This window comes from Macaca nemestrina, chromosome 16 (assembly GCF_043159975.1).
Source record: "Macaca nemestrina isolate mMacNem1 chromosome 16, mMacNem.hap1, whole genome shotgun sequence".
Lineage (NCBI taxonomy): Eukaryota > Metazoa > Chordata > Mammalia > Primates > Cercopithecidae > Macaca > Macaca nemestrina.
The window spans coordinates 20,285,520-20,304,010 of record NC_092140.1 but is presented as its reverse complement, the minus strand read 5'-3'; the positions used below and the strand labels follow the sequence as shown (position 1 = coordinate 20,304,010).

Here is an 18,491-nt window from a genome sequence, read left to right as displayed (position 1 = left end):
TAAACCCATCCAAGGTGAGAATGTAATGGAGGGAAAATCCATTTTTCTATGACATCAGGACCAAATAACTGCACAGGAAAGATGCCAAAATATATTAAATATTGTCTTAGTGACTTTTACAAAAAAAAAGCCTATGAGGTGGAGTTCTACTCGAATACTGTCAGGCACTGACTATATCCCAAATAAATATGGCTGGAGTTAGATCGATTGAACTTATTCATAGAGGGAGTTTGGAAGTGACTTACTGATAAAGAAGGGTTTGAGTTGAGGTCTGACATAGGAAAAGTCATTTTCTAATGTTCTAACTTGCTTTACTAATCTTCAGGAAACAACTGTGGTACATTTTGTCGTAAATAAATATTTCTTAAAGGAGTACTCAAGTGGCTGTTAAAATTTTAAGCACCCTGCTTCTTTTTAAATAAACGCATTGCTTAGCAAGTACAAATGTGAGTCTCCCACATTCCCTCGCCCCACTGACTTCTGCCTAACAGTGCTAGTATTAATTTTCAGGTGAAAAGAGAGGTCAGAACAGTCCAAATTCAACATTATACTGATGAATGACTATTTTTTAAATGGCTGCAAAATGTATTAGTATCTCTACCAAGACGTTTCATAAGTACTAAATAATGTCAGTAGGTTTTGTGTCTTAGTAAATATAAGCAATAAAATTGTCAAAAAGATTATTCTTGGTGAATGAAAAAGAAAATGATTTTTGGTTTCGTCACTGTGTCACAATTAGAGCTGAAAAGTAAAGTTTATGGAGAATGTATGTTATCTATGTAGAGAAGATGTAAGAAAATCACAATGATGCATGATGAGTCAATAGTTTTTAAAACACTACAGCAATGTTAGTGTTTTCACTTTTCATGAAGGAACTATCATGTGAATAAAGCCTCTGTTGAAGATTGGTCGTTGATGCTATATGTTGCTGTGGTGTGACATTTAGGAGCATTTTTTTCCTTATTTTTAATCCATAAGCAGTGATGGGATAGTCAAAGCTATGAACTGAGTGAACCTTGTTTGAAATAAATGAATTATCTCTAAAACAATTTCATATATCTCAGTTCTCCTTGTGGTGGGGTCAGGTACACCTATCTATCTGTCTGTCTGTCTGTCTGTCTGTCTATCTATATCTGTGTATGTGTATATATATCTCCAAATATATATATATATCTCTCCAAATTGTCAGACTACATATCTTGCCCAACTGGAATTGTATATGATTGAACATGCAGTACATCAAGGTATATTAGCTCTCCTTCTCCTCTGTTTCTCTGAAACACTCCATCTTATTGCATACAGCACACCTTCACCTCCACTGTCTCTCCATTTATGGATCCTCCCCATTGTGTCTTTGGTTCTTCTTCCTTGGCTTACTCCTTCACACTACTGGTTTTCTAGTGTAATAGTCTTAGCTCCATGTTCTTCTTTTTCTATATCTTCTTCATTTAGAACTGATTTTTCTTTCTGCCTCCACATCACCCTCATGTCAATGAAAAGCATTCATATCTTTAACTCTAGTTTCTGCCCTTTCTCTGAAGCCATGGACCAGCATGTTTGACTAGCTGATGCACATCTTCCTTAGAAGTTCCCACGGTAAACTGCAAGTTTATCCATTCAAACAGGGAACTCGTGATTTGTCTTCCACTCTCCCTGACACTCTTCCTGATATAAGTATGTGGCATTTTTCAGTATCTCTTCCTGGCAGTGGAAATCTCCTGGCTCATTCCCTCCAGTATCTAGTCATGTGCCAAGTTTGATCATCCTGGTTTTGCAGGTCCTTTATAAGATCCTCAAACTCTCATTTCCCACCCACTTTCTTACTTCTTCAATGACGGTAGTCAGATATTTTGCCTTAACAACAGCTCCATAGTACCAATCACATTGCCTTGTAGGGGTTTTAAAAATAATCATTCTTTTCCAACTTGCTTGAAATATGACAGCTCCTAAATCAATAAACTAGAGAGGCGGCAAAATGCTTGATTCACAACAATGAAACTGAGGTTCAGAGTAGTGTCACATTTGTTAATGTAAGTACCCTTACCATATGTGCATATGTGTTTTAATGAAGATTAGACCCCAATTTTTAGGGCAAATTTATCATAATTATTTTAGGGGAACATTTACTGTGATTCTGGCAGTGAGAAAGTGATCTCTGAAGGACCAGGTGACTGTGTATGGTACTGCCATCTATCACTTTACATGGTAGACTCCCACCAAACTTTCTTCCTGAACTAAGCTGACACTCTCTCCCTGTGGAATATGGAGGGTGTTGACTCTTCCCTGATTCCTTCAGTTCCAGGGAAAAAAGAGTGTTCCAAATATAATAAATATTTCCCATGTTGAATGAAATATTAGCAGAAAATATTGTTCATGTTCTATTCTCTGGCTTTAGGATTTTAGTTTCATAGCCGTATTTTACATGCTTTTACTAAGGTTCTGTAACAAGCATAAAAACAATCCAGGTAGTGGAGTGAGAGATACGCTATATATCTCTGGTCAAATTGTCAACCTGATTTGTATGGGGCAGAACACAGTTTGTGGTCTACTGAATCCTCTTGTAATTATGCTTTCTTTATATATCTCAGTTTTTTTTAAAAAATCATTCTTTAGTAGGGCATTGTATTTATAGCAGTCTGTAAATTATATTCTTCATGGAAAAACCCCAACAAACTTTACTTAAATTGAGAAATATTTGAAAGCAAATAGAAGTGCTAGACAGTACCTTAGATACCTTGTAGTTTAATGTTAACAAAATAAAATACAATCAACCAAATCCTGATGGAGCGGCATGTCATCAACAATGACATTTCCAAACCTGATGTTACTGATAGGGGTTTTATTACTTAATTAAATGTGTGCAAATTACATGCAGTGTTGCAGATAATGTAGAAGAGGACATGCATGCTTCATTGCAGCTCAATTTCCTTTCTAGAAATTATCACTATATTAAATTATTTAAATTTCTAAAATGAGCCACCTGCATTTCTCCAATCTTTTTATTGTAAATTTCTATCCACTTTTCACTAAGCTGAGTTTGTTTACAGTTTATTTTTGTTAAGTCCTGCAATACTTTTTGGGGAGTGTTAGGGGAAAGAATCTCATTCAAATTGAGCAGATTTACAATGATTTGCCATCCATTTATTTGGGTAGACTTGAAATACAACAGGACATTCAAAATTTGAGCAATAATTTATGCTATATTTATACATAAGCCAGATTTCATTCCCAGAATTTATATCTCTTCTATGATTTTTTGCTCTGATTTATGAATTTATCTGTACTAAAATCAGGTAAGTCAAGCATTTATTCTAAACTCCCACTCTGGTTTTTGTAACTTACATGGTTTGTACACTTTCCAATTATTAATTCATTCAATTATTCATTCACCAAATATTGACTGTCTTAGAGATACAGTGGACACTATTCTTAATGCTGGGAATGTGCTGGTGATTACAAAACCAAGTCCCAACACATGCAAAGCTCATTTACTTTTTAGGCTTTTCAACCTTAAAATTTTATCATCACCAAAAACCATGTCATTGCTTGGTTGACATGGCAGTTCCAGAAGTTAGGTGAAAAACAGGTACACATTCAGAATACCTACTGTAAGAAAGAGCTTACCTTAAAAAATTGTTTCTTAAATAATAATATTAATTGTGTGACAGTTATTCTGATGCTAGTGATGAAATATCACAAAGAGAAGCAAGGACTATCCCCAGTTTCATTTTTGACATTATTTTCGTCTTACCTCTTTTCATCATTGTTAGTTTTGCTAAAGGTTTGTGTGTTTTCTTGCTGTTTCCAAAGATTTCAGCATTTTGTTTCATTGATAATTCTCTATTGCGTTACTGTTTTCTATTTCATTGGTTTCTGCTTTTTATTATCTCCTTTGTTTGCCTTCTTTGGGTTTACTTTGCTCTCCTTTTTCTAGGTTTTTGAAGTGGGTGCTTAGATAACCCATTTGAGACTTTCCCTTTTTTCAACGCATGTGTTTCCTTTCAGTGGTGTTTTAACTGTGTGCTACAAATTTTTTGTATGTTCTATTTTGAGTTTAGTTCAGGTTAATGTAATTTTTGATATCTCTTGCAACTAGCTGCCTCTTTGACCCATGGATTATTTAATAGTGTGTTGCTTAGTTTCCAGGTGTTGAGATATTTCTTTCTGTTATCCTTCTATTCTTGATTTCTAGTTTGAATCCATTGTGGCTACAGAATATACTCTGTATATATTTAATTTGTAAAACTTTGTTGAGGATTGTTTTATGACCCATAATATAATCCATATTGGCACATATTCTGTAGCTCTTGAAAAGAATGTGTAATCTGCATTGTTGAGTATCCTGTAAATGTCACTTCGGTTCATTTAGTTGATGATAATATTAATTTATTCTATATCCTTGCTTATTTTCTGTCTGGATGTTCTATCACTTGTTAAAAGAGGCTTGTTAAAGTCTCAAACTGTAATTATTGAATTGCTTATTTTCCCATTCTATTATCCTTCTGCTTCAAATACTTTTGTAGCTGCTTTTTGGTGCATACACATCTATGATTGCTTTGTCTTATTGCTAGTTCTTTTATCATTATGCAATGTTCTTCTCTATCTTCGATAATTTTCTTTGCTCTGAGTCTATTCTATCTAATATTAAAATTCCCTCCCTCCCTCCCTACTCCCTTCCTTTCCCTTCCCTTCCCTTCCTTACTCCCTTCCCTACTCCCTTCCCTACTCCCTTCCCTACTCCCTTCCCTTCCTCTCCCTTCCCCCTCCTCCCTTCCCCTCCCCTCCCTTCCCTCCTTACTTCCTTCCTTCCCTACTCCCTTCCCTTCATTTCCCCCTCCCCTCCCCTCCCCTCCCCTCCCCTTCCCTTCCTGCACTTTTATTAGGAAGACTGAAATGATAGTATGCTGTCTTAAAGAGCTTGGTTGTAAAAGGAAGGTCTTGAAAATTTCCTTTCTCGTGTCCTCCAAGACATGGTTTTCATTTATATGCACCTTGGTCTTTCCTCAGAACTCTAACTTCAGCCTGGAGTTGAGCAGAAACCCGGCTTAGTTTCCCTCAAATCATTCTTATTCTCCAGACATGGTGCCGCACCTTTGAACCAACAAGCAGGTAACTGGTAGTATACTTATTAATTCTGCAGGCTTTTCATTGTTATAAAGGAACAAGCTACACCTGAATCAGAAAATTATTTAATTAGCAAAGCATCCCAAACAGCCAAAGCTATTATACTTATGGTTGTTAATGGACAGTCTAAGAAAAGTTATGCAAATACCATCTGTAGGCATTTACTGTACCTCAGACTCTTATGGGACCTGTTTGCAGACTGTTTCCCAGTTCCCCAGTGGGTTCAGCATTGCTGACTCTTTGCACTCTCCTTTGATAAATATTTGCATAATATATGGTGATTGAGGTTTCTGGCTCCCCATATGGCCTTCACTGGCACTGTAAAAGGAGAGATGTCCTTGTTACCGCTGAGTGGTGACAGAAGTGCTTACTCTTTACTAGACATTCTCTCATACCTCCCTAGTGGGAAGAGAGAGGGGAACCTTATTACTGGTGGGTGAGGGTAGAAGTATGGGCTCCTCGTGTAGTCTCCATTGACACTGCAGATTATGCTTTGACATTATCAATAATCACATTAAATATAAATGGTCTATATACTAATATATTGATGAAAAGCCAGAGATTGGGAGAATAGATTAAAAAGCATAATCCAACTTTGTGCCATCAGCAAAAATTCACTGCAATTACAATAAATAAACTTGTTAAAAATAAAAGGATGGGAAAAGATACAATGGAAACATTAATCTAAAGGAAGTAGGAATGGCTATATTGAAGGATAAGTACATCAAGAAAACAGCAATCCTAAATGTTCGTGTGTCAATAATAAGATACTTTTAACCTTTCTGTTATGCCTTCCATTGTTTTATTTCCTTTCAAAAGCAAAGAAAAAACAGAGTTTTTGTCAGCATAGTCTATTAGTTTTATTACAGTACAATTACTGGTCACAGCATGTAAGGATGTTAATAAATAAAATACTCATAGGTGATAATCTTTGAGCAGATTTAGAAGCCCAAAAGTATGCTGAGTTTGTTCACATTTGCTATTGTTTTAACTGCATTTGAAGCAACAGTTTAAACGTTTTTGTCACTTGAGAAAACTGTCAGTACTCTATAAGGAGGAATGAAAATACCAGAACTATAAAAAGAAATGTTCAAAAGCTTCAATCAACTTATATAATATTTCTAGCTTTAAAATTATCATCATTAAATTCATATCTATCAAGACAGTGTATTTCCAATCATCAGTTTTTTCCATGGCCTGCTGTATTCAAGCTGACAAGTGATTATGTAGATTGTATCATTATTAAATTTTTTAAAATGCCAGTAGACATCCCCCCAAAGCAGCAAGGAACTACTTTTCAAATTCACTGAAATGACACACATTATTTTGTCTTTCTCTGGTAGCTCTTCGTTCCTGCCCAGAGCTTTATGGGTAGATGCCTTTAAATTGTGGAGGAGGCAGAGTACAATGTTGCATTCATTATTCCAGACAGTTATCATCATACTGAAATGAAAACTCCTTTTAAACTTTTAATTAAAATCCTAGAATTGGCATGCCCTTTGGGTTTCCAGATAATGTAAAGGGTTTTGAACTATCTGGAAATGTTAAAAACTTGTGCAAACAGGGAGGTCCTCCAATGAAGAAGTAGAGCCTTCTGCCACTCTTCTTTATATATGACAAACATAAACACAAACATAACAAACATAAACAAAACATGAACTTTTCCCTTTTATTCCTTGAATAACGCAGATGTATAAAACAGTCTCATTACCGGAGTGTGTATTAACTCATTAGAACCATTGGTTTTAAACTGTTATATTCTTTCTGCAAGGGCAAAATAATGCTGGATTTCTCAGTTTAAAGTAGAAGATCAAACTCAATAAGGACGTTTATTGTTAAATAATCAGAAATCTAGATATAGCAAAGTCCCAGGGTCAGTTAATTCAGGGGTTCCACGGTTTCTTCAAGAATCCAGGTTTTGTTAAGTTTGGAATTTGGGCACCTGTTATGGAGGAAGAGGCTGGTGGGAAGATTGGGTGAGCATCCATGTAGCCTGTCCCATACAGTGGGCAAATTACCAGGGATTATGTTAAATAAATTTAAATAGTCAAACCTGGTTAACTTAGAGTGTGGGCAAACCTTTACTGTAAAAACAAAGAATAATCTTGTTTATCGTTTATCAAACATATTTCACATGGAGGTATCACTGTGTTGTAATTCCTCCTTTAGAAAACATTGAGAATGGATCAATACTTTGTACATGGATGTTTATGTAGACCAATGACATTTATTTCCATTATATTGTCATGCTTCCATAGCCAATTAGAATGATTCACCCTTTTGATAAATCGAAAAGACAGTTTGTGAAAATAAATAATTTGGGAGAACACTACTGGAAAACAAATAATCTCTTACTTTTGTTAATGTTGACAAACACAGTCTACAGCTATATGGATGGTCATGACAAATGTTGTGTTCTGATTTTCAAAGCTAGGTTGAAATTTAACACAGTTTTTGCCATATACATTTTTCCAAAGGTCATTGGGATCAGGTTTATGGCTAGATAGTGTAATGATTTGGTAAATATTTTGATTGAGGACGAAGCTTGGCAGGAGTTGGGGGTAGAATAGCCTTCAGGTAGGCATCATAGAGTGTGTCACATACACCAGGGAGATTACAAAGGATTATTATTATTATTTTTTTGAGACGGAGTCTCACTCAGTCGCCCAGGCTGGAGTGCAGAGGCCGGATCTCAGCTCACTGCAAGCTCCGCCTCCTGGGTTCACGCCATTCTCCTGCCTCAGCCTCCCAAGTAGCTGGGACTACAGGCGCCCACCACCTCGCCCGGTTAGTTTTTTTGTATTTTTTTAGTAGAGATGGGGTTTCACCGTGTTAGCCAGGATGGTCTCGATCTCCTGACCTTGTGATCCGCCCATCTCGGCCTCCCAAAGTGCTGGGATTACAGGCTTGAGCCACCAAGCCCGGCCGATTACAAAGGATTATATTAAATAGGTTTCATCAGCCAAATCTAGTTAGCTCAGATTTTAGGTAAACTATTAATGCAATAATGAGAGATAATATTGGTTCATTTTATTAAACAATATGATTTGGGTGATCTGGAAAAATGAACTCAAAGAATCTTGCAAGTTATAAAGTATAATCGTAGAAAAAATGCATTTTTGTTTAGAGTTTCTTATAATTCCACCTAGCAATGGACCATTTCAGCCTGATTTATTCCTTTAACACATGTGTGAAGTACTAGGAACTGAGGTACACGTGGTGAACAAGGCAAATACTTCTGTGCTCTCATGGAGCTTACATTCTAGTGAGGAGTTCAGACAATGAACAAATAAACACATAAACATATCATTCAGTATCAGGTAAGCAGTAAGACTATTAGTGAAACTAAAGCACCAGTGTGGATAGGTAGGGAAGTATATAGTACAATGCCACATAGTTCCTCAGACCTGAAAAAGAAACACAAAAGCTAATGGGGGCACCTCTGTGTGTGGGCACAAAAAGACTCTTAGGAATAGAGACCTTGGTAAATCTAATGTCATAGAATTCATTGTTAGCCTTATCCATATTAAACCAGAGCCCACCATTGGAGATCTGTGTTCCCTTTGTTCCGTTGTCCAATTAGCCAATTTTAACTTTGGGTCTTAGGGTGCATCAGTCCCACATTAGTGAAACATACATCTTATTGGGTTATTCAATTGGCCTATCTCTGACTTGATGAACAAAAGATATATTTTGGGATTAGTTTGACTCTGATGGACTTTGCTTTCATTAATTCATTTATACTTGCGTTTTTCAATATGTGTCTGTACCAAATACCTATTATACACAAGAGGCTTTGTAGTAGATATGTGACTTGTACATAGACATTGCTTGTAAATAGGTTAGATATAATATCTAAAAAAGATTTGTAGTAACAAGGCAGAGAGTTTCAGATATCTCAAGAGAGGCAAAGGTCCTGCTTCTTTTGAGAAGATGGTTTATTGGCTATGAGTTTGCTTGGTCTTGCTGTTACAAACCAGTCTCTCTGGGTCTGTAAGGCTCTATTAATATTTCAGCATTGAGAATGATTGGAGTGCCAGTGAGAAGAAATTAATGAAACAGGTTCTCAGCTGGATCTACTTGTTATTGATATAGAGGTGTCAGGAGATCTGGATTGTAATTCACTGCCATCTAACCTCTTTGTACCTCACTTAGCCACAGAATGAGAGTTATGGAGTAGATATTATTTTAGATTCTTTCCAATGGAAGTTATTGTACATTCTATTACTTTATTCATAGAACCAAAACAAGCACAGATGAATTTAAATGTAGGCATTTGGTTTTTCATTTTGCCTCCCCCTGTTCATTTTTTAAAATATGAATTCAACCTTTATCCTACAAGGCAATGTTTTCCATACAATTATGGAGTCTATTAGAAGGACTTCGTTTTGGTTGAAGCTTTACAATATCAGACATACTGTTGTTAGTAAACAAGATTTAAACCGAGTCTATTAGCTTGTATCTGAGAGGTAGCTGATAGAATCCATATAATGAGAAAATTGTTCTTGAAGGACACACTAAACTGTGGTTTGTATTTGTTTGTAATTCTGTTGTGACCAGACAGATGGGTGACTATAAACAAAATATCTTCTTATTCCCTTCTGAGACATATGCAGGGTCGTCTTTCCTTCAGCACTGTCATGGAGCAGCAAGCAATTAGCTACAGAATGTTAGCCACCCTGCTGGATGCAACTCCACATCTCCCTCTGTGGTATATAATAGTACAAAAGTGACATTAAACCTATCAAACAATGGTATTCAGGCAGCATGGCATCACACAACCCCAGCTGTTTGTGTTAGTGATTTTGTTTTTCACCAGAGGAGATTTTTGGGGTGAATGTAATGAATGGACAGGCTATGCCTACTTTTAATGAACCCCAAGTTAATGCTTTGGTCTTTTTCTGTCCATTTAAATGCAAAGGAGCACATTTCAGATCATAATGAAATAAGCACAGTAAAACACAACCTCCTTTCTTCATTCTGAGCCTCTGCTTCCAGAATTAATAGCTTCCTGGTAGGGCATGTTTGACATTGTTGCTAAACTCTTAAACAGGGATCTAATTCAGAGGCAAATTTACATCAGTTTATATTTTGACTTTTAATTCCTCTGGCAACTGAAAAACAAACAAGCAAACCCAGAAAGTATAAAGAGTGACTTTATGAAAATAAATCAGAATGACCTGTATGTTGAATCCTTGAGAATACATCTCTTGTGGTTTCATTATACTTAGATTAGTGTGTCGTCTGTGATGATACTCTTTAAAGCAAAAATATAGGTCAGATTAACAAAATGAATGCGAAAATCGATGCCTGCAAGGATGAATGATTCAAAAGATAGGATAAAGTAAACAAATTTATGTTAATCACATAGCTATTTCCTGATTTATGAATTATATCTCTGACTAGTTAAATCTGAGGTCAGTTTTGTGTGTTGCTAATTACATGACGTTAAATAAACAAATCATTTTGCCTTTATATTTCCTTTCTTTTAATATAACTCAGTAACAAACAAAAAATGTGCAAATTCTGTTCAGCAGATATTTATCAAGCAGTTCGCAGTTACATTACTGAGTGCCTCAGATGTCCTGAGCCCTGTATAGTGATTTCTAGATAAAATATAATTGCTACCCTTATGGGTTTATAATCTAGGGATCTCATACAGTAATGGACATCTGGTGGATCATCAGAATCACCTAGGGATCTTTTAGAAAATATTTCCTGTAGCTATACATAGAGATTCTGATTCAGAGGGTCCAAGTAAGAAATCTGATATCAATCTTTAAAGTTTCTTCCCTGGTTTCAGTAACACATAGAATCGGGGACTTCTGAGATAAGTAAAGTACTTTCAATCTGAAAAAGACTTTAGAAAACACCCATCTATTCTAACACCTGCATGGTAAATAAAACCCTAGGGATTGCGGAGCAGGTGGGCAGAACCAAAAGTAGAATTAGGAGGTCTGATTAAAAACATTCCACACATTCAAACACGGGCTCCCATCTTTGCCGCAGCTGGGAAGTTGATGAGTGGCAAGGTGATTCACAAATCTACCTCTCTTACAGGGTATCCTCTCCTGCAACAGAGAGTCTTTTCCCTGTGTGGCGGGTGTGGGTGATCCAAGATACGAATGAATAAGTACAAGTAATATTAAGTCATGAAAGGGAAGATAAGAAGGGCAGAGCAAGAGAAGACATGGCTTAGCGTAAATACTACTGATGTGGCCTTTGCAGATATTTGGAAACTTGGATTTAGCATCACCAATCTTTAATAATTCTATGTCTTTAAAAGTCCTTCTACTTTATTTTCAAAATAGATTGAATAAAAATAGGTAAACAAACCTAATTAAGCAATTACTACTGTGGTAGCAATTACTCCCTACCTGTTTTCTTCATTAGCTAAGTATGGATATGGTAATCATATTTTTTATTTTATTGCTGGTATTTGAAGCTGAAGATAAAGATAAATTCATACCAAATTTCAGTCTTCCCATAAATAAAAAAAAATTCTTATTCAAAATTTATCCTTTGGCCTGAGACATGAATCATGTTATAATGCTTTTGGTTTTTGATTTTATCTCTAATCATCCTGTTGTTGAGGAGTACCATGGAGTCCAATTAGCAACTGTAGGTATTGATAAGCAGTCAGTTCTTCCATCCGTCTGTCCCTTTAATTGCTTCGTGCCACTTCTCTCTTTGAAATCCATGTTATGCTGGGCGCGGTGGCTCAAGCCTGTAATCCCAGCACTTTGGGAGGCCGAGACGGGCGGATCACGAGGTCAGGAGATCGAGACCATCCTGGCCTACACGGTGAAACCCCGTCTCTACTAAAAAATACAAAAAACTAGCCGGGTGAGGAGGTGGGCGCTTGTAGTCCCAGCTACTCGGGAGGCTGAGGCAGGAGAATGGCGTAAACTCGGGAGGCGGAGCTTGCAGTGAGCTGAGATCCGGCCACTGCACTCCAGCCTGGGTGACAGAGCGAGACTCCGTCTCAAAAAAAAAAAAAAAAAAAAAAAAAGAAATCCATGTTATCCTGGCCTTCGTAAATTAAAAATAGCTCCTCTCCAATATGGTATCAGGCCTAATTAATTATTCATACATTATTATTTTCCTAATTATTCTTCTTGATGTAAATGACATTAAAAGTCTGGGTCTATTTTTGGAACTCGTAAGACCAAAGAAAACAATGGCTTTAAGTGAGGTGAAGCAGATGATGCCTTTGTGTGCAGTAATGTAATTACGCAGCAAAGCTAAGCAAGGGAGAGAGATTATCCCATCAACATTGAGGACTCCTTAAAGAACTTGTATTTTCCAATCTGCAGAAACAGAATTTCTTTTAACCTCAGCTGTACTTCACTATCAGATGTCGTGGAGTGGCTAAATGCTAGCACATGGCTGTCTAAGTGGGTCTGGGCCTTCCTGGCGCTTCCCTCCCCCACTCCCCACAGACATATGCAATGGCAGAGGGGAATGCGGGTCACCATAAATTCTCCAGTGTACTCCTGCCACAGTTTTACAACCAGAGGAAAGAATGAGTCTTCTCATTCTCCTCCCAATGGTAGCAACTTCAGAGGGCCCTTTGCCCAGTGGCCATTCTGGCTGGACAACCTGTACAACAAGAACAGGGACCTGACCGCAGAATGGGCAGGGACTCCTGGCAGCTCTGCCTGCTTCCCTTGGCCCTGATTTCATGACAGCTTCCTGTGCCAGGCCAATTAATTTCAAGACTTCCCTGCAATGGATTGCAGAAGTTGGATAAAAGGAGGAGGCCAGAAAGGTGATTCTTCCCTATTTGTAACTTTCCTGAAGCAAGAGGGAAATATATAATGGAGGAATCTCAGGATCTTCTCTGTTCATTCTTGAGAGTAAAAATAACGGTTTTTTAAAAAATAAAAATAACTCTAAAGATTTGTTTGCATAACATCAACAAATGGTGGTGGACTGCCTCGGAGTCCAGTTGGTTGGTTGTGCAATAGATCATGCATCTCACACTTTTTTGTTTTGATGAGGGAGAGAGCTTGCTGAGACAGAGACGACATGGGGTAAGCTGGAGGTGTGCTCCTGAGGCTGCCTCTAAATGTTGTCTAAACATGAGTGGAAGTAGCAAGGTCAGAGGAGACCCGTTCATGGAACATCAGTCTCTATCTTGGATGTTGTTATTTTGGGCCCCAGAATTAGGAAAAGTCAAGATATTATGGGCTGGTTTCAGTGAACTCACGTAACCCAGCCTCTTTTATTCACAATATCCATATTTTAAAGCATGTAGTCATATAAAAGGGAGTGAATACAGTACTAGATATTGAAAATTAATTTTAAAAACACATTCAGCATTGGGTTTTCCATCTTTATAGTGAAACAAAGTCAGGGTTTATATAATTAATATCAAGCAGGTTAATTCTGCTCAAAAACTGCCCTAGACAGTGGATAGTATCACAGTTATTGAACTCCTGTGAAGCCCTCTGTTTTGCTTTGTCTGTGCTTGTTATAGCCATCTCTACACCATCAGAGCTCTAACAGTAAGATAGACAAGGCTTGCAAGAACAGAACACCCGACATGTTTGTAAATGTTGGTTAGACATCTTTAATTGCAGACCTAATTACTGTGTGATTTTGGCTTGTATTCTGTGGTTAATAACTATATGAAAACTTGCTTTTATATCATTTTTCAGTTTGAGCCATCCTTTAATTTCTGTATTTACATATTCTTGCTCACTTTTTTTGTGAGAAGTCTCAATAAATGATATATATATAAAATGTACTGGCTGTGACCAGCATTTCCAGACACTCTCATGTGCACAGCTGTTATTTTCTGCATCATTCTGTGAAGGCTTATATTATGAATTGCTGAAAATATGCAAGCAATTTTAATTTAATATTTTAGAAGTATATTTGATTTTTGTCCTTTCTTTCTTTCTCCCACTAAATAATTTATGTTCTAACATATTACCTTCAAATTATCTTAACTTTCATTTCTTACTTAGATGGTTTTACAAATGCATAGTTGTACAAATGTACACACATACACAATCTTCGTTCACAAAACTCAGCCTGGCTACAAGTGCAGAAAGACAAAGGAGTGTTTCCCAATAGCTCTGGAGTGTCAGAGGGTACTTCATGTTTAAGGTAAAGATGGGCCAGAGAAACACCAGAGCACTGAAGTGAATCTCCCATGACATCCTAAGACCACATCCATATGAAAGTCCAAGAAGTCAGGAACAGAAACTTGGAATGAGTAAAATGAAAGAGGTTATGAAACTCTGCATCTTGGAGATGAGACACATGTGCAAGAAGATTTAGTGTCAGGAAAGGGGTAGAAGGTGGAGAGCGTCTTTCACAATCCCCTAGACTGGACAACTCTTAGAGTTTACAACTTGCTTTTATGAACCCTAGAGGGATTTGTTGGTGGGAGGGTCAGCCTGACTTGAAGGTTCATGGTGGAAAGGACGTTGGTCTTGTTTGAAAAACAATGATAAAACAAAAAGAAGTCCACTACTCTAGAGCCCTCATTGTTGGCAGCAGTGCCCCAGTAGCAGTTCTAGGGGAGAAAAATTCTTTTGTTAATGCTGTAGTTCCTTGACTTCAGTTTGGTTTGATGCAAATAAATACTTACATGTGTATCTCCTGATGAACATCCCAATTTTAAATCCTCTGTTATGATCTTACCCCCAATCTTCTATTTAAAATAGGAGATAAACAACACGTTTATGTTATAGAAAAGAGAATGTTTGTTTGCCACATAATTTCATAGGGAAACTTCCAAATTGAAGTCTATTTTTCAAAAGAAGCACCTTTTGTTACAAAGGACATAAAGAGGTAGACTTGAAAAGTTAATCATACAAATGTGTATTTTAATTCAAGTAAATCGGTTGTGTTTTCCTATGGAATAACATTTTCAAGTGAATATTTGTGAAATAGCACCGTAGATTTAAGCCCAATCTTTCTTTTTCTAATTTGCTTTTTATTTGCATTCAAAATCATGGCCTTGCTTTGAACATCCTAAGGTATTTTAAAAGCCTGTAGCAGAGTGACTAAGCCTTTGAAATAATATAGTAAGCAAAATGTAAGTATTAAGACTTTAGTAATTATTATTCTGGCAAAGGATTGTACATAATTATATATTCTGGAAATCAGAAATGACCAAAGAAATGATTCTGCTACCTGATGGCTTCCTAATGCCCAGTTGATAAGCATGAAACCCCTTGGCATGAAAGAAGGCACTAGCTCCAAACTGACATATTCAGTACATCCTCTGGCTCTATTGTTTGCTCCCTGTGTTTCTTCTATGACAACATGGTGCCTCTGTTGTTCTTCCTCCAGCATTGGCTGGCCTTTGCTCTGTTCCATCTGGAAATGCCCACTCACTTTCAAAGACCAGTTTCCATATAATACAACTCTGAATTCCTCAGTTAATTACTCCCCATTTTGTGTCCCTAAGGTACTTTGTATATGGTGATATTTTAGTACTTGTTATACTGTATTTTTATGTGTTTTCATGTCTGTCCCTCTAGACTTGTGGTTCTCAGCCCCAGACCCAAAGTGTCCTTTTTAGAATAAACATTTGGTAATGATTTATTGTTATCTTGACATAAAATCCTTAGATATGTGACTTTACCTATCCTTATTGTTTTAAAAAATCAATATAAAGAAGCCGGGCGCAGTGACTCGTGCTTGTAATCCCAGCACTTTGGGAGGCCAAGGTGGATGGATCATCTGAGGTCAGGAGTTAGAGACCAGCCTGGTCATCATGATGAAACCCTGTCTCTACTATGAATACAACAATTAGCCAGGTGTGGTGGTGGGTGCCTGTAATCCCAGCTACTCCAGAGGCTGAGGCAGGAGAATCGCATGAACCCAGGAGGCGGAGGTTGCAGTGAGCTGAGATCATGCCATTGCACTCCAGCCTGGGTGGCAAAGCAAAACTCCATCTCAAAACAAAACAAAACAAAACAACAACAACAAAAATTAGCATAAAGAAAAAAATAGTTTTAAAATATACTTATATAATAAATTATATAGCTCAAGAATAACTGTATTACAAGGTAGAGTCAACCCCTACAAATTTCCATAATGCACCCTAGGAGACAGTATTTTCTCCTGGGCTTGAGGAATCCTCCCACCTCATTCTTAAGTAGCTAGGACTACATAGCCCAGACTATATTACATAATTTTCCATTTATCCCAGGACCTATATAGTGAGCAAATTATTGTCTATAATATCAGACTGAGAATTATCTGAAAGCAAGGCTATACAGCATAAATACTTTTGTATCCTAAATATTATGATACTTAGTAGTTTCAGTTGATTATGTCTAGAATGTTGGACTGATTCATATAAGAAATCTATTAAGAACTTAAAAGAAGCAGATGGATGAAAATAAGTGAACAATCTATTTTTAATCCATATTATACCAATAGATTCATGTAGATTTCTTATATATGCACCATTAACTTTTACAAGAGAAGGAAGAGTAAGTGAAAGAATCAAAATACATGGGATGAATTGTCATTTTTGATAATTTCATATATGCCTGAAATTTAGAGAACCTAGAATGCAGTCTTTCCAAGCCACTTTTTTTTTTAATTCCTTAATATATAGGCTAGGAAATCTCTCCTAATAAAATGCTATTGAATACAGTGAAACCATAAAGAATACCCAAATGGATTGTCTTGTCTGTTCAGTGGCTGCATTTTTTTTCAAATACTCTTATACCTGATTTTTAAGCAGTGGGAAAATAAATATATGTAACTTTTATTAATCCCATATATTTCTCATAAACCATAACAAATTGGTATACAGTCTAATTAGTGAAACAAAGAGGTGCTATCATCCTTAAAAATACTGGGATTAAATAATTAGAGAAGCAGCCAATAAATGTTGGTTTGGGTTATAGAATAGTTGAACAGCTTAAATTCTGTCTCAAAAAAAAAAGAGCCCTGCAAGTTTCTCTTTGTTCATCTCTTAGCAGGGGTAAGGCAATGCTGGATGGTATTTTTTCAGTGGGAAAATGCTGGTAAGTAGTATTTGCATTTTATTTATGCTCTTAATATACGGGAGAAAATATCTCTTATTGTCTGGGCTTATCAAGATTAAAAGTTGCTGATGAGAAAAATGGAAAAATATATAGTAAGTTTTAAATCACAGAAATTATTTCAGCCAATTAAATTAGAAGCCTAAGAAATAGGAAAATCCATTGCAGGAGACATATAAAGATAGAATTTGATAGGTACCTAGATAGAAATTATGCAACCACTTACTGAAATGCATTGATGGCCAAGGAATATCAGGAAAATAGACTTAGGATAAATTCTGAATACACTGATATTTATGGTTTATTTAGAAATAAAGACACATGCACACGTATGTTTATTGCAGCACTATTCACAATAGCAAAGACTTGGAACCAACCCAAATGTCCATTGGTAATAGACTGGATTAAGAAAATGTGGCACATATACACCATGGAATACTACGCAGCCAGAAAAAAGGATGAGTTCATGTCCTTTGTAGGGACATGGATGCAGTTGGAAACCATCATTCTGAGCAAACTATCGCAAAAATAGAAAACCAAACATCGCATGTTCTCACTCATAGGTGGGAATTGAACAATGAGAACACTTGGACACAGGAAGCGGAACATCACACACCGGGGCCTGTTGTGGGGTTGGGGGAGGGGAGAGGGATAGCTTTAGGAGATACACCTGATGTAAATGACGAGTTAATGGGTGCAGCACACCAACATGGCACATGTATACATATGTAACCTGCACGTTGGTCACGTGTATCCTAGAACATAAAGTATAATAATAATAAAAAAAGGAATAAAGGTATTAATGTAAGAATTGGTAAGGCCATATAAATGTTCTAGAATACATCCCAGGGTGATGTGTAAAGAGAAACTTCCTCATTAAATTGTTCTTCGTGTTTTCAAAGATCTAGAGAATAGGAAATGGAATTCTTTTTTAACTTATAGGATAATCTTGTTGAATGTTTAGAAAGAGCATTTTGATTTGCCTCAGACGCAGCAGTCCTTATGGTGTTCAGTATCTAGAGATGATTGTGTGGAAAATAGCCAGTCACTGTCTTTAGATATAGGTAAGGGAACTGGGGTGCCACTGTCATGGAAAAGCGGTCAGGCAAATTGTTGGTAATATTAATACTCTGCACTGTATGCTTATACTTTTCTTCTCTTTGTCCTGTTCCCTCTTTATGCTTTTCTCTTTTCTTACTCATTGTCTTAGACTGACTCTAGCAAAGGCACCCCGTGCAATATTGGCATGCACATTTATTCAATCAGCAGATATTTATCGGTCCCTGACTCTATGCTCATTGATTTGTCTCCAGGTAGAGAGTGGTCTAGAGTAACTCCAGATAG

At 36.8% G+C, this 18,491-nt stretch overlaps 1 protein-coding gene across 6 annotated transcripts in view; it reads left to right on the top strand.

The window, feature by feature from the left end:
- LOC105477239 (glypican 6) overlaps positions 1–18,491 on the top strand; it is a 1,180,155-nt gene that overhangs the window by 155,591 nt on the left and 1,006,073 nt on the right. For 2 of the 6 annotated variants that reach the window (XM_024791688.2, XM_071081154.1), the window contains one exon: positions 5,008–5,109. The exons of the other annotated variants lie outside the window; for them this stretch is intronic. The gene's annotated coding sequence lies outside the window, so the exon portion shown is untranslated. The remainder of the gene's footprint in view (positions 1–5,007; positions 5,110–18,491) is intronic. 6 annotated transcript variants of the gene reach the window in all.